Source organism: Macaca mulatta, chromosome 2, assembly GCF_049350105.2.
Source record: "Macaca mulatta isolate MMU2019108-1 chromosome 2, T2T-MMU8v2.0, whole genome shotgun sequence".
Lineage (NCBI taxonomy): Eukaryota > Metazoa > Chordata > Mammalia > Primates > Cercopithecidae > Macaca > Macaca mulatta.
This window is the reverse complement of record NC_133407.1, coordinates 36,502-53,449: the sequence shown is the minus strand read 5'-3', so window position 1 is coordinate 53,449 and position 16,948 is coordinate 36,502. Positions and strand designations below refer to the sequence as shown.

General features: G+C 39.0%; 1 long non-coding RNA gene across 1 annotated transcript; it reads left to right on the top strand.

Moving 5' to 3' along the window:
* The first annotated feature begins 3,025 nt into the window (after positions 1-3,025).
* Positions 3,026-16,660, top strand: LOC106996188 (uncharacterized). Its single transcript, XR_013414484.1, has 2 exons — positions 3,026-4,350; positions 16,131-16,660. It is a non-coding gene; the product is annotated as an uncharacterized LOC106996188 (long non-coding RNA).
* Positions 16,661-16,948: the final 288 nt, after the last annotated feature.

Genomic DNA, 16,948 nt, shown 5'->3' with positions numbered 1-16,948 from the left:
GCATTTGAGTTCCTAGATGGAGAAGGGTCTGTTTTTCTGGCATGATCATATCTTACAGGATGCAGCACCCCAAGAGGACCCTAGCAATTTGGAGAATTTTGTTTACATGACACTAAACCCCAAATAACCTTAAATTCTAAATAAAAGTTCCAAGGGTGATTTGTATAAGGGTCTTGTTTTTTGTTTTTTGTTTTGAGATGGAGTCTCACTCTGTCACCCAGGCTGAAGTGCTGTGGCATGACCTTGGCTCACTGCAACCTCCACCTCCCGAGTTCAAGTGATTCTCCTGCCTTAGCCTCCAAAGTAACTGAAATTATAGGTGCCTGCCACTATGCCCAGCTAATTTTTTGTATTTTTAGTAGAGACGGGGTTTCACCATGTTGGCCAGGTTGGTCTCAAACTGCTGACCTCGTGATTTGCCCGTCCCAGCCTCCCAAAGTGCTGGGATTACAGGCGTGAGCCACTGCACCCAGCCAGTGCCTTGTTTTTAAAGAAAATAAATTATATGACAGGTTTGTTTCATATACATCTATATATATAAACTATACTCGTGAACATTTTACTCAACATTTAAAAATCTTTAAGACCTTTCAATACATAAATCTTACATAACAAAATCTAGCAAAAGTGTATAAAATCTAAACACATTTCTAAAAGAAAGGGTGAGGCTTTCAGGGTGGCTATGCTGTGTTGGATATGGGCAGTGTTCTCTCTCTCTTGTGGTTCTGCTTATATGGCAGTTCCAGCTCACAAGAGCCCTCGGAGCCTGTCTGTTGGCCTGCATCCTGTGGCATTTGGCAAGTGAGATCTGTTTAATATAAGGTGTCCATAAAGCCAAGATTATGATATCTAAAAATAATCAACACTAATTCCCCAGAAATTTTGTCTTTTTTGACCAAGCCACTGATGCAATGTGGAGTCACTGCATTATATGCAAAAAGAATAATGCCCTCACTCCAGAGTCTGAACCAGAACTGACCCTTGGTGGTGATTCCCCCTTTATTCTAGGAGGTGTTAACATTAGCTATGGCAATGTAAAAACGGTGTTTCTGGACCTCCCGGGTTCACGCTATTCCCCTACCTCAGCCTCCCGATTAGCTGGGACTACAGGCGCCCGCCACCTCGTCCGGCTGGTTTTTTTTGTATTTTTTTAGTAGAGACGGGGTTTCACCGTGTTAGCCAGGATGGTCTCGATCTCCTGACCTCATGATCTGCCCGTCTTGGCCTCCCAAAGTGCTAGGATTACAGGCTTGAGCCACCGCGCCTGGCCTTGCTTATTTCTTTTATAATAACTAAGTCATATAAATTGAGCTCACAAAAATATTTATATTAATAAAATTATAATTTATCATTTGTAATGTTTGAGTTTTTCTTGTACATTTTTATATAGCAAGAAAAACAGTTTTTACTTTTAAAAATGGTTTTTAAAAAATCAGAGCAAGCCTAAACCCCTTCATTTTATAAATACAATAACCTGAGGCTCTTCATTGCTGATGACTCACACAGGCACACACTCAGCATTGCTGGATGTCAGCTCAGGATCCAGAATGCATTTGAACAATTCATGCTAAATTAATAAATGCACTGTAATATAGGCCCCTATTAATCCCAAAATAACTAAACCTGTGGAATTTGTAAAATAAGATGTTTATGAATGAGGACATGGCATTTTGACTTAGTTCTGATTCCCCCCTTTCTGAAAGCAGAATCTACAGTCTATTTTCCCATTGCTAGATTTCAGAGGAGAGCCTGGTGTCACTTACAGCAGACATTGCAGATGCCTCAGCATTTCGGATGAAGACGGTAAAGACCTTCTTTGTTTCAAAAAAACCTTTTTTTCCAGGGGAGAAAACACAGGTTGGATCTAAACTCAGTCCTCCTATTGAAATATTTTAATGACACTGAAAGAGGTTGTTGCATTTGGCAGGTGCAGGTGGAGCTGTGCAGTCCTGCACTGAAGCCCTGCAGTCCTGACTTCTCAGTGGAGCTAGAGGAGAATTATATTAATGTGTTTGCACTACTTGCTCAATTGTAAAGCATAACAAATATATTTAAGACATGTTTTTAAAATGAGAATAAAATAGTTTAACAATGTTTATACACCTATTTTAGTTATTACATTCTCTAATCTATTTTTATCCTCACAACCATGGAAGCGCTCCACCATCTCCATTTCAGAAAGTAGACAGTAACTGAACAACACTATCTTCTTTTAAAAAACATTTATTTCATTATGAAAGTTTATGGTTTATGTAATTAATACCTTTTTGTGGTCTGAATTCAATGGGTGTGGGCATCTGCACACTGTCGTGGGTCCACTATTGTGAAATCGCACACAGTGGTCTCACTGCCCTAAACAGCCAAGGCTCTCTGCCCATCCATCCTTTCCTCTCCCCAACCCCTGTCAACCACTGATTATTTTGCTATCTATGTAATTTTCCCTTTTCCAAAATGTCACATAATGCCCACAGCAATGAATGCGAGTTTCTTTTGCTCCACATCCTCACCAGCATTTGCTATTTTTGGTCTTGTGGATTTTGGCCATTCTAATAGGTATGTAGTGGTATCTTACTGTTGTCTTAATTGGCAATTCCTAATAAGACATTATACAGAGCATCTTTTCATATACTTAATTTCCATCTGCATAAATGTTCAGCTTTTACCCATTTTTAATTGGGTTGTTTGTTTTCTTATTGAGTTTTAAGAGTTCTTTGCATATTTCAGATATGAATCCTTAGATATAGTTTGCAAATATTTTCTCACAGTCTCTGGTTTGTCTTTTTATTCTCTTAACAGTATCTTTCACAAAACTAAAGTTTTTTTATGTTAAAGTTCAAGTTCCCAATATTTTTCTTCGTGAATAATGCTTTTGGTGTTGTATCTAAAAGAATCACCAAATCCGAGGTTATCTAGAGTTTTTCCTTATGTTATCTTCTAGGAGTTTGAAAATTTTGCATTTCATATATTGATCTAATATCTACTTTGCATTAACTTTTGTAAAAGGTGTAACGTCTGTTTATAGATTCTTTTTTTTTTTTTTTTTTTTTTTGCACATGGATGTCCATTTGTTCCAGCATCATTTGTTAAAAAGACTCTCCTCTCTCCATTGAATTGCCTTTGCTCCTTTGTCAGAGATCAGCTGGCTGTATTTCAGTCTGTTTCTGGGCTCTCTGTTTTGTTTCTCTGACGTATGTGTATATGTCTTCTGTTTTGTCTTCAGTTTAAAAAAATGTAATTGCTACCTCAATTTGCTTATGAATTCTCATTTGTAAACAGAAGAGCGTAAATTAATGCCTGAGTATATTTTAGGGTAGATGTTGCCTTGAATACAATGAGCAGAATGAGTTATAATTTTAAAGTGAATATAAAAATTTGACCATAGTGGTAACAGATTTGCGAACTAGTGATATCAATGACAGAGTCCATTGCAATATTGCTTCATCCTTTGGCTCAGCTCTGCTTCACACCAGGTAACTACCAATCCCTTTTGTGATTAGTTCAAGGATTTCTGTGGGGTGGAAAGTAGAAATACGATATCAGTGGAGGGAGAGAAGGCAGTTTCCCAGACTGGGAGCAGTCAGATCTCCAGTGGGTCCCAACACTGCTCTGTGGCAATATCTAGAGGGTGATGGAAACAGAGACAGGGTGCAAATGAGGTGGGTGCTGGCCCTAGGGTTCCCAGTGTTTCCTGGTTCCCATGGTCTATAAGACGTCTGAAATGAGACCTTCCGGGCTTTGGGGGGCCCCTGTGGAATTGGAAAATGAGGAAGTGAGCAGTGACAATCTAGACTGATTATTAGAGGTACGTCTCTCATTTTTCAGTAACCAAGGAGCCTTTGATTAGTAGTGAAATTGTGGCACCCCAACAATGGTGGAGTGGAATATCCTGCTACTCTGGAAGGGTGATGGCTCAGGGTCAAGACTGAACTAATTAGAAAAAGAAATGCACTCCAGGAATATCAAGTCCAAAATGAAGCTCTTCAAACCATCTGGGAAGAGAAAACAGCATGACAAGGAAAGGTATATTTGTCTGATCCCAGGAATCAATATAAACATCCATGATAACCCCACCTATTTTTTAAATATATGATTTGGATGAAACAAGAGAAAGAGACTGATTGTTGCTGAGTCCCTGCTGCAGTCCCGACACAGCTGGAGATGCCCTGCTCCCCTGCTCCCCTGCTCCCCCGCTCCCCCGCTCCCCCGCTCCCCCGCTCTCCTGCTCTCCTGCTCTCTTTATTTTGTTGATGCTCATGAGGACCCTGATGTCTGAGGAAGAAGGTTCCCATCCAGCTCTGCCCCTGGTGTGTCACGTGCCGGCCTTGTCAACGCACAGGAGAACCTGACAGGGTGAGTGTTATAACCCCAATCATAGAAAAGGAAACGTCTCTAAAGTCTTTAGCATCTTGCCCGAGTTCGGACACTTAGCAGAGGCCTGAGTTTAGATGCAGCCCCGTCTTGCTCTTTGACAGCCTCAGCACCACGTGCCCTGGGTGACCCACGCAGAGTCACTGACAACCCTCTTGGTTGGCTCATGGCACAGCGTGGAGCGAAATGGCCCACTGACTTTTCCAGACACTTTGACAATTCGTGATATAGTTTATGCGGTCACTCCCAGTGAGTTCTATTGTTCAGTTTAATAGAATACCTAATTCTGTGTTTATTATGAATAAAGGGAGATTTCTTGTGGTTTTTAAGAATATGAAGGATATCTATTTTGTATACAAGTTGGAAGTTCCAATACTATAGGAAGCATAAGTGCAGGTTATAATGATGGGCCTTTTATTATAAGACTAAATTCACATCAAACTGAATCAGTAACTCCGGCTGTATGAACAGGGTGAGACATTAAACATTTAATGAAAAGAATTCCTCTCTTAGGTTACAGCAAGGACTAAATATGTCTAATTATCATTCCCGCTGAGAAGATGTATTGTGATATTTGCAGTTAATCACTCATTCAGTTCCAAGGGTATTTATTAATTGTCTGCTCTGGGCATAACAACAATTGGAAGCAGTATGTTCACATGAAAAAAAACTTACCTTAGGCTCTAAGTCACAACTTTCCATGACCAGCACACATTTCTGATTTGAAATACATTATCTAAAGCTTCAAATGCATAAATAGATATCCCAATCTAGAACTAAGTTAATAGTTGCTTAGAATTAATTGTTTAAATTATCCTGGGAACCAGAAAGATATGTCTACATGAAACAATAAAGGTTATATTAGAATTAATAAACTTTAGAAGACCATTTTAATCTTAATATATAAGCATACTACCTAGGCACACTGTTTAAATACATCTGCAACCTACTATTTTTAGATTTAGGTAAATCATTAATCCTTAAATTTGGAAGATTCCAGTGTTAGAGCTCTAGACTATGAAACTTGGAAGTTTTTCTAAAATTTTTGAGTTTTTATCCAGAAATACATATTTTCCTGGCACTGAGAACTGCAAGAAATTTCACTTGGAGTCTCCAAATAGTCAGCCATGTGTGATGTCAACATCAGTGTAATAGATACTATCACAAACATCCTGTGACTTTTATTTTTTTTTATATACTTTAAGTTCTGGGATACATGAGCAGAACGTGCAGGTTTGTTACACAGGTATACACGTGCCATGGTGGTTTGCTACACCTGTCAACCTGTCATCTATGTTAGGTATTTCTCCTAATGCCATCCTTCCCCTAGGCCCCGACCCTGCAACAGGCCTCCGTGTGTGATGTTCCCCTCCCTGTGTCCATGTGTTCTCATTGTTCACCTCCCACTTATGAGTGAGAACATGCGGTGTTTGCTTTTCTGTTCCTGTGTTAGTTTGCCAAGAATGATGGTTTCCAGCTTCATCATGTCCCTGCAAAGGACATGAACTCATCCTTTTTTATGACTGCATAGTATTCCATGATGTATATGTGCCACATTTTCTTTATTCAGTCTATCATTGATGGGCATTTGGGTTGGTTCCCAGTCTTTGCTATTGTGAATAGTGCTGCAGTAAACATACGTGTGCATGTGTCTTTATAGTAGAATGATTTATAACCCTTTGGGTATATACCCAGTAATGGGATTGCTGGAGCAAATGGTATTTCTGGTTCTAGATCCTTGAGGAATTGCCACACTGTCTTCCACAATGGTTGAACTAATTTACAGTCTCACCAACAGTGTAAAAGTGTTCCTATTTCTCCACATCCTCTCCAGCATCTGTTGTTTCCTGACTTTTTAACGATCGCCATTCTAACTAACATGAGTTGGTATCTCATGGTGGTTTTGATTTGCATTTCTCTAATGACCAGTAATGATGAGCTTTTGTTCATATGTTTCTTGGCCACATAAATGTCTTCTTTTGAGAAGTGTCTGTTCATATCCTTCACCCACTTCTTGATGGGTTTTTTTTCTCCTTGTAAATTTGTTTAAGTTCCTTGTAGATTGTGGATATTAGCCCTTTGTCTGATGGATAGATTGCAAACATTTTCTCCCATTCTGTAGGTTGCCTGTTCACTCTGATGAGAGTTTCTTTTGCTGTGCACAAGCTCTTTCGTTTAATTAGATCCCATTTGTAAATTTTGGCTTTTGTTGTCGTTGCTTTTGGCGTTTTAGTCATGAAGTCTTTGGCCATGCCTATGTCCTGAATGATATTGCCTAGGTTTTCTTCTAGGGTTTTTATGGTTTTAGGTCTTACATTTAAGTCTTTAATCCATCTTGAGTTAATTTTTGTATAAGGTGTAAGGAAGGGGTCTAGTTTCAGTTTTCTGCATATGGCTAGCCAGTTTTCCCAACACCATTTATTAAATAGGAAATCCTTTCCCCATTGCTTGTTTTTGTCAGGGTAGTCAGGCATCCTAAACTTTAAAATTTAAGAACTTACATTTTTTTTAAAGTAACTGGCAACTGACAATCATTTAAAAATCCGTAACCTAAAAAAATAATAATTCCTCCTAAGTTTTCAACCAAGAGAAGTGAAAATCTGTTGACACAAAGGTCTGAATATAAGTATTCATAACAACTTTCTTCTTAATAGCCAAATATTTTTAAAATAGTCTATCACTGAAGAGTAGATAAGCTGTAATATATTCCTACAACGGTTACTGCCCAACATAAGAATGACATATACACTGGAAATCACATGGACGTATCTCAAAAGCATTAGAATACATGAAAGAAACTAGGTATAAGAGAATATTCTATATGATTCCATTTATATCAAATACTTCTTTTTTGAGATAACATCTCACTCTGTCACCAAGGCTGGAGTGCAGTGATGTGATCACAGATCACCGCAGCCTTGACCTCCCAGGCTCAGGTGATTCTTCAGCCTCCTGAGTATCTGGGACCAAAGGGGTTGGGACCAAAGGGGTGTGCCACCACACCTGGCTAATTTGTGTGTGTGTGTGTGTGTGTGTGTGTGTGTGTGTGTGTTTTAAGAGATGGGGTTTTGCCATGTTGCCCAGGCTGGTCTCAAGTTCCTGGGCTCAAGTGATCCCCGCTTCTCAATCTAGTGCTAGGATTACAGACCTGAGTCATTGCATGTGGCCTGTATCATATTCTAAGACAAACAAAACTAGAGTGAAAGAAAGCAACTGCCGGAAGCTGTGGTGTGGGGCAGGGGTCACTGACTACAGCAGCATGCAAGAGAATTTTGGGGGTAATGAAATGTATTTTAATGGTACTGTTGTGTACATGACTATATGTATATTTGTCAAAATGCATTGATTTGTACACTTAAAATTACTAAATTTTGTTATATGTAAATTAAACTCAATTAGATAATAAAAAATAAACTTTTGATCCTGAAAAAATACCTACCTACATACAAACTACCTCTGAAACAAACTACTTTTTCAGAATTTCTAATTTAAATATTCAGAAATATGAATGATGATGATGAATTTTAACAAGGCTTACATAATTCAATTCTGTTTTGGATCATGTCTGAGAGGCATATTAGCTGCTGGACTTATTTGGATTTCCTTACCTCCTTTGCATATGAAAAAATAAGAGGTTGAGACAGAAACAAGATATGTAATTTATGTACAATGAAACTTTCTACTGCCCAGGAGATGAGGCTTTCTATTGTCCAATGAATTGTGCCTGGCAGCACAATTCACTGCTTCACAATTCATCGTTCTTTTTACCCTCAGAGCATCCTTGAAATGATTGACTCAACCATGAGAGAAACACTGTAAATATTCTCAGATGCAAACTCACAGTACCAGCTTCACAGAACACCTGCAGGTGCAAGTAACTAAAAATCCAGCTCAATTTTACTTTAAATACAAGGGAATTTATTGACTCAGGTGGGTAGTTCAGAAGGAGGCCAGGCTTCAGTGTGAATCTGAGCACAGAAGCTCATGGATGCTACCAGGACTCAGTCTCTTCCCAATTTTCTGCTCTGCCTTCAGTGAAGTCAGAATAATTCTGCATGTGGCAAAATCTCCAGGAACAATTTCTGAGGTTGCATTCTTCACCAAAGAGGGAGCATGAACAAGCACACCCTTGTTCCTAACAACCTAGCGCAACTTGTATTTGACTCTAATTGGAACAACTCAGACCCCGCCCATCCCAAAGTCCATTAGGGGGACCAAGGGAGTGCTGTGTGGCACCCGGCATGAGCCTCAGTTATGCACTCACTTTGGAACCAGTAACTGTGACACAGGGTGAGACAGTGCTGGTTAAGTCAACCGGGACCCACCCCATGTTTCAAACCACGTGACTGAATAATTCAGGGCTCTGTTAGGAAGGAGAAAGGGGGATGCTTCTTAAATAGCACCCACCAGTCAACTACAATTTAATTTGACAGGAACCCGGAGGCCCTGCCATAGAAATCTCTCACAGTTGCTTGGAATGAGAGCACTCAATACAAAAATCCTACGGTAGCAACCCTATGGCCTCAAGGGCGCCACGCAGTTGGTGTGGAGGGTGGGGCAAGGAGGGTGGGGAAGGGCTCAGGGTCTTCTGAAGATGAAGCCAAAGAACAGATGGCACTGACTTAGCAGAGTGGAAAATGTTTAACCCCAAGAGATTCCTACAGAGGCAGCTAAGCCACACCACAGACTCCTAGAAGGGCTTGTGTTAGGGTTCCCAAGTGTCTAGGTAAGCTGAGGAGATGGTGAGGCAGACACAGAGGGTCGGTTCAAAGCACATTGGGAAGACTGATCCCAAGACCCCTCAGTCCACACTGGCAGTCAAATGCTCCTCCCTGACATCAGAAAAAGAAACAATTTATTTTCTTCAGATACTGAAACAGAACTTTTCTAAGCTCCAGGACACTGGATAATGCTGCTTATGCAAAGACAGTATTTAGTGAAAGCCAATTTACTGAGCAGGGAGATCAGCGGATTCTTTCTCCCTCTTGGCTCCCAGAATGCTGGGATCAGCTTGTAGTCTTAGGAGATTGGCGACCTCTTTTTGGAGAGGATCTGCAGATACCAACATTTTCAGGGTTTCCTCAGGTCCAGGAGTGCCAGGCTCCTGTGGACTCTTCCTTTGGGGAAGCAAAAGAAGACTCCATCTGTACACACAGAATGCATTAATTATATTTTCTTATTTTCTGTTTTCTTGACGCTCTAGCATCTAGTCTATACTGGGAAAAGATTGTCTTTCCCAGGACCAGCCAATTAAACTACCAATTCAGAACCCATACTCCTAACCACCTACTTTATCTAGCTCTGATACTGTAGGAGACAATACCGCCCTTCCTTAATCACCACAGGGTGAGGTACTAGACAACTAGAAATGGCCCCTATGCCCCAGAACCTGCTGAAGCTATTAACGCTGGGCAGCCTAAGCCTGCCTGCCCTGCCTGCCCTTGCTGTCCCACAGAGACTACAGCAGAGGATCCTGCCCGTGCCTTCCCCTCTCCTGCCTCTGCCTGGGGCGTCCCTGTGCCTCCTATTTCTAGGGATCTATGAGTTTGAATGGGACAGTCACTTCCATGTCTCCAGGTCTTAACATCCCTGGTTAAAACAAATTCTGAGTACATTTTAAAACATAAGGCTTCCAATGTAATCTTTAAAACCCTTATATGGACAATTTTAAACATATATGTAAATAAACATGAATATAACCAACCCCTGTATATCTATAACCCTTCAGAACAACAAGAAACACATGGACAATTCTGTTGTATTATGGCTAAAAGGTAGCCATGGACACGAAATGAAGACAAGAAGTCTTTGGAATAAGTGATCCCATCACAATGAATCAATTTTCCATTGGAACATATTTTTACGAAGTCACTGTTTTGAAAATATTTAGCCATGAATTGAAACAGAGTCTGTAAGGTTTTTTTTCCCGGTCTAAGGCGAACAGCATTTTAAAGAATGAACCAGGACACAACTACAGCACAAGAAAAAAGTATGATAATTAAGTTTACACATATGTGTGACTACTCTAACAGAAAACATGTAAAGAGCATTTGTTTTGATTTATATATCAATCTGTACTGTTTAATTTTTTGTGTCATAAATGCTCTTATTTAAAAAAACAGGACTAGTTAACAGTGTCAATTACTAGTAATTCGTGGTATAAATAATTAAACAAAGAAGTATTCAAAAATTATAACTGTTTTCAATAAAGTTTTATTTTACATCATTTTTTTTTACTTACTCAGAAATTGCCCCCCAAAAAATGCAGAGATTTCCCATGTAGCTGCAACCTAGTTTCATCTCTTATTAACATCTTCTATCAGTGTGTCTCACATGGCTTATTAATATCTTACATAATTTGTCATAGTTAATGAACCAATACTGATAGACTATTATTAACTAAAGTTTATATTTCATTTGGATGCCCTTGGTTCTGTCTTACTCTGACCCAGGATCCCATCCAGGATCACGCATGACATGTGGTCATCACGTCCCTGTGGGCTCTTCCTGGCTGTGACAGTGTGTCAGGCTTTCCATGTCGTGATGACCTTGATAGTACTGAGGAGGATTGGTCAGGAATTTTGTAGAATGTCCCCCATTGTCACTGCATGTTCTCAAGGTGAACTGTCACCTTTTATGTTCACTTGAATCATTTGGAAGAGCTACTGTTTGTCAGGTTTCTCCACTGTGAAGTTATTTTTCCTCCTTACCCATACTGCATGTGTTCTTTTGGAGCAAGTCACTGTGCAGAGCCCACACTTACGGAGTGAGGAGTTGGCTCCACATTATTGATGGCTGAGTGTCTACATCAATTACTTGGAATTCTTTTGCAAAGGAGATTTCTATGCAACTCTGTTTTCTTATTCACCTTTGTATACAAATACAGATACCTAGATAATTACTTTCAGCTTTAATTATTATTCAACACTACAATTCATTCCTGTGTTGGCCATCAGTAGCTGTTTTTATTGGCTATTATTTTTCTTTGATATATTTTAATTTTTTTTAGTACTTACTTTCTGATACTTCAAGATTATCCCGACTCCTATATTTACTGTCCCAGTTCTAGTATCAGACATTTCTTCAAAGAGCCTCATTCCTTTCAGAATGGTAGGAAAACTTACATCTGGCTGCCGAATGAGCACATTGTTGAATGAGCACTTGTTCCTCATTAGCAATGCTAGGAAGTATATGTGTGTGTGTAACCTACCTATACACACCTAATTATAAAGTTTTCTATGTAGAACTGTGTGTATCTATATTAAACTAAACATAAGTTTACATTCATATCTCCACCTCTGATCTAATAGCACATGAATCATTCTAGCCTTCTCCCCGTGCTAATTTGTAACCTCCCACTTCAACAGTGAGAAACCTGGTTACTACCATCTGCGACTTATGTAAGTCATTGTTTTATTCCAGATACAGATACTGTGGTTTTACAATTGTTCACAATTGCTTCTGTTGGAAAGAATTTTATAAAATAGAATCCAGTGATGAAGTATAGTTTGTTTGCCTTCAGCATACGGATTCTATTAATTTTCAAAGTGACTTAGGTCAACACCATTTTCCCTACACCTTCAGTGAGTTTTTTCCTACATTTGTGTCTTAGTCTGTTTTGTGCTTCTGTAACAGAATACCTGAGGCTGGGTAATTTATAAATAAAAAAGGTCCTTTTGGCTCACAATACTGGTGGCTGGAATGTCTGAGATTAGGCAGTTGCATCTGGTGGAGTCTCAGTCTTTTTCACCTCATGGTGGAAAGTGGAAGGGGAGCAAGGGGTGCACCAGAGATCACATAGCAAGAACGAAAGCAAGAGGGAAGCCAAGGAACCCAGACTCTTGTTAACTACCTACTCCTGCAGGAATTAATCCATTCCTGTGAGAGCAGAACTCACTCATCCCCATGGAGAACATTAATCTATTCATGAGGGATCCGTCCCCATGACCCAAACACCTTCCACTAGGCCCCACCGCCCCACACTGCCACATTGGGGGTCAAATTTCAACACGAGTTTTTGCAGGGACAAACCACATCCAAACCACAGTAATTTGTAGCATAGTTAAATTATTTTTCACATGATGTATTCTGTCCTGGGATACTCCACATCCTGAGTAATTTTATTTAATTTGAATAGTTTGATTTACCCATTTGGTTGTAAAATTCTGCGTATTTTGACCAGTGCATTGTGGTAGGTATCCCACTATTAAAGTATCATATGAAATGCTTGAAACCCCCACCCCATGGACCCAATGGTTTCCCATCTGTGTAGTTTGCTTTCTGCAGTGTCTCATTAAATGAGGTCACACTGTGTGTATTCTCCTCAGACTGTCTTCTTCCACTTAGCAATGTGCATACAAGATTCACTCATGTCTTTGTGTGAGTTGATAGCTTGTTCCTTTCTATGGCTAAATAGTATTCCATTGCATGAATGTACCACAGTTTGGTTATGCATTTTGGGGAGCAAAACCTACCTCTTCTAACTTTGTTCCAGGGTTGGAGACCTTCAAATTAACTGACAATAGATACATTAGTAGGAGAGACAATACTTGGCTTCTTATTCCACAAGTATTATTGTGGGACAAAATTCATCAGATGGCAGGATCCAGTTTACAAAGAGGTAAAAATAGCCCAAAAACAAGAAACAAGACTAGAATCTGATAACCCACAATAACTATAGCTTTCCTTAAAAAAAAATTTTTTTTCAAGACGGGGTCTGGCTCTGTCACCCAGGCTGGAGTGCAAAGGTGCAACAATCTCGGCTCACTGTAACCTCTACCTCCTTGGTGCAAGTGATCCTCCCTCCTCAGCCTCCTGATTAGCTGGGACTACAGGCACATATCATCGTGCCCATCTAATTTTTATATTTTTGGTAGAGACGGGGTTTCCAACATGTTGCCTAGGCTGATCTAGAACTCCTGGCCTCCCAAAGTGCTGGAATTATAGGCATGTGCCACCATGCCCGGCCAAGTTATAGTTTTCCATTGAAACATAAAGTTATTCTCTGTAGTAATCATCATTTTTGACCATAATCAAAGTAAGACTATTCTTGTTTTAAATTTAAGTATAGTTTTGTTAGATTTTGCTTGATTATTTAAGTAAGGGCAGCAAGAACAGGAGACGACCACATAGGTGCTTTCAAGTTTCTTTGCTGGAAGTTTTCATACAGAATCTCAGATTTGACTTTTAAAGGCCTCATTCAGGCTAAAAGCCAAGCTAAGAACATACTATCAAATTTCAGCTGCAGTCCTTATAGCTTTGTGTGAATTCCTCTTTTCTTGAGTCCCCCCAAATATCCCTAAATTCCTGGGCCTACCAGGAAGTGACCTTCTTTACTAACCTGTAAGTCTGTGAACCCTGTAATGTAAGTATCAGGCTGACTTTTCTCAGAGTGCTGTTGGGAACGAAGTTTTTGGTGTTCTAAAAAAAAAAAAAAAAAAAGAATTAACATGGGAACAAATAATCTCTTAGCAAGGCGAGCTTTACTTTCTGCAGAAAGGGTGCTACTCAATAGCTGTCCAGCCACAAGAGCACACCGAACAAAGGAGACAGAGTTACTTATAACCTGATGTGTCTACCCTACTGCTGTGTCCAGTTACCATTGGCTGGAATAGGACCTCACATTTTACACTTTACCCAATTGGCTATTAGTTTAAAACTTTCTTAATTAGGTAAGGGGAATAGAACAAAGAAAGAAAAGGAAGTTGCCAGGGATAGTTAAGGAAGCATCTCCAAATAAGGAATGGCATACACTATGGGCTGGGGCTTGTCTAGTTCTGTCCAGGCATGCCGGAGCAAGCTAGGACAACTGATTTGGAACACACACACACACACACACACACACACACACACACACACAAAAATAGTGGATAGCAATCTTATAGTAAGAAATTGTGACTTTTTACAATCTTTGAAGAAGAACTTTCCCATTTCTCACAGTGCTTTGTAAGCATTGTCTCCATAATAGTCAACCTTACTTCCTTAAAATTGCTGGTCATAACTGATCTTAGGTACACTTCTAAAATATGATGTTCCAGTAAAAATCTTGATAATATAACCAAATTTTCCAATTATGTCCTGTTATAAGGTGAACAGATTCTCACTGGACTTTTGCTAATAACTATATCATCATGAAAAAAAGAGTATTCAGTAAGAATTTCAAAATTCTGGAGAGATTAGGCAGGGAAAAAAATGTAAACGCTTCATTTCTGTTTACAAAAGTATAATCTACCAAATTGTTGTAAGTTACAGTTAAATTAAGAGAAAGAGATTTCTTAAATTCAGAACTAGAACATTAAAGAACCAGCAATGCTCTAAAAAGCTATAAAATTATAATCAATTTTCATCAGTTCATTCAGTGCCACGTAATCAATTCCAGTCTTGCTGGATCTTGGGTTAGCAGTCTCATGACCCCATCAATTTCTCCACCAGGCTTCTGGAGATCTTCACTGAGTCAAGTGTATGGTCTTAAAGTTATTTAAGCAATATCATCAGAAGTCTTTAACCAGAGTACCTGTCATACTCTTTTCCATGAGTCTCAGAGGGAGTCCTGTATCGGAGATGAACATTCTGACCTGTAGCTGATCGCAGGAGCTTTCAGGAAAGCATCAGGGGGAAATAATATCTAAATGACAAAGAGTATGAAATGGCTGTGATTATACCACAGTTGACAAGGATATTTGATTTTTTCTGTGGCATACAACATTTATTTATTTATTTATTTATTTATTTATTTAGAAACAGAGTCTCACTCTGTCACCCAGGCTTGAGTACAATGGCGTGATCTCAGCACACTGCAAGCTCCGCCTCCCAGGTTCACGCCATGCTCCTCCCTCAGCCTCCCGAGTAGCTGTGACTACAGGTGTCCGCCACCACGCCCAGCTAATTTTTTGTATTTTTAGTAGAGATGGGGTTTCACCGTGTTAGCCAGGATGGTCTTGATCTCCTGACCTTGTGATCCACCCACCTCGGCCTCCCAAAGTGCTGGGATTACAGGCATAAGCCACTGCACCCGGCACAACATTTAAAATAATAATTGGAATTATGACTCATAACTCTATACTGCCACATAGCATGGATAAGGAGGACATTGACAAATTTCCAGGAATTTTATATAATTTCTGAAAACAACATTTTACTGATACAAATATAACACAGGGAAGGTTAGATATCTCTTTTTATTTGTATTTTTTGTAAGGTATTCCTTATAAAAAATACATCCTACTTTACTTGTGAATCATGCCCTACTTTTCTTGCATGCTTTGCATAGAGTTGTTTCTAGTTATTCTATTGCTTCTAGTAGTTTTATTTACACATATTGATTATAATTTTAATACTTAGTAATCTTTTATTTTCCAGAGAAAACTAACAAGTAAACAGTTATAAACTGTCATATATTAGCATTCCATAGTAGGTTAGAAAATGTATGAGTATACCATCTCCCAACATCTACATGGATGTGTTTCCTCATCGTACAATTTCTCATTGTGGTAGACAAAAACATGTTTATTAATGGTCCAAAATATCTTTAGTCTTTCTGTAAAAATAAGAAGCGAAAATTATATAAACTTGAATTATTTATGTTCAGTAATTAATGTTTTAGTATTGTATCTTATTTATAAATGGTCTAGATATTTAATGCAAATCTTTTACTTAGCTTAACTTTAAGGTTAAAAATTACCAAAAGTATTTTGGAAACTACTATTAAGCAGATTTACAGTAAACAAATTATTTTTGAAATAATGTTTTTCGCCTTTCACAAGGTGTCACCGAAAGTGAAGAAGGAAGTTCCTGCCCCTCCTAAAGCCAAAGCCAAAGCCAAAGCTTTAAAGGCCAAGAAGGCAGTGTTGAAAGGTGTCCACAGCAACATACAGAAAAGAAGATCCGCATGTCATTCACCTTGAGGTGGCCCAAGACACTGCGACTCCGGAGGCAGCCCACATATCCTCGGAAGATCACCCCCAGGAGAAACAAGCTTGACCACTATGCTATCATCAAGTTTCCGCTGACCACTGAGTCAGCCATGAAGAAGATAGAAGAAAACAACATACTTGTGTTCATTGTGGATGTTAAAGCCAACAAGCACCAGATTAAACAGGCTGTGAAGAAGCTCTGGGACGTGGATGTGGCCACAGTCAACATCCTGATTCGACCTGATAAAGAGAAGAAAGCATATGTTCGACTCGCTCCTGATTATGATGCTTTGGATGTTGCAACAAAATTGGGATCATCTAAACCGAGTCCAACTGACTAACTCTAAATATATGTATATCTTTTCACCATAAAAAAGAAATAATATTTTTCATAAGAATGACAACTTAATTAGAATCAAATTTAAAAGCTTTAAGATTTTACGTTTCTAGTAAGTATAATATTAGCTTATTTGAGTAGAACTCAAGCAGAATAGGAATTTATGTTTGTTTTTTATTCGATAGTGGTAACTTTGAAGACATAGTTGTTTTATTACACCAAAAATATTATATTAACCTTATTTAACTAAGTTTTATCCAAATCGTGTTAACTTAAAAAACATTTGACCAGTTCCTATATTTCTAGGAGTTTGGTGAATATTTATTTATAA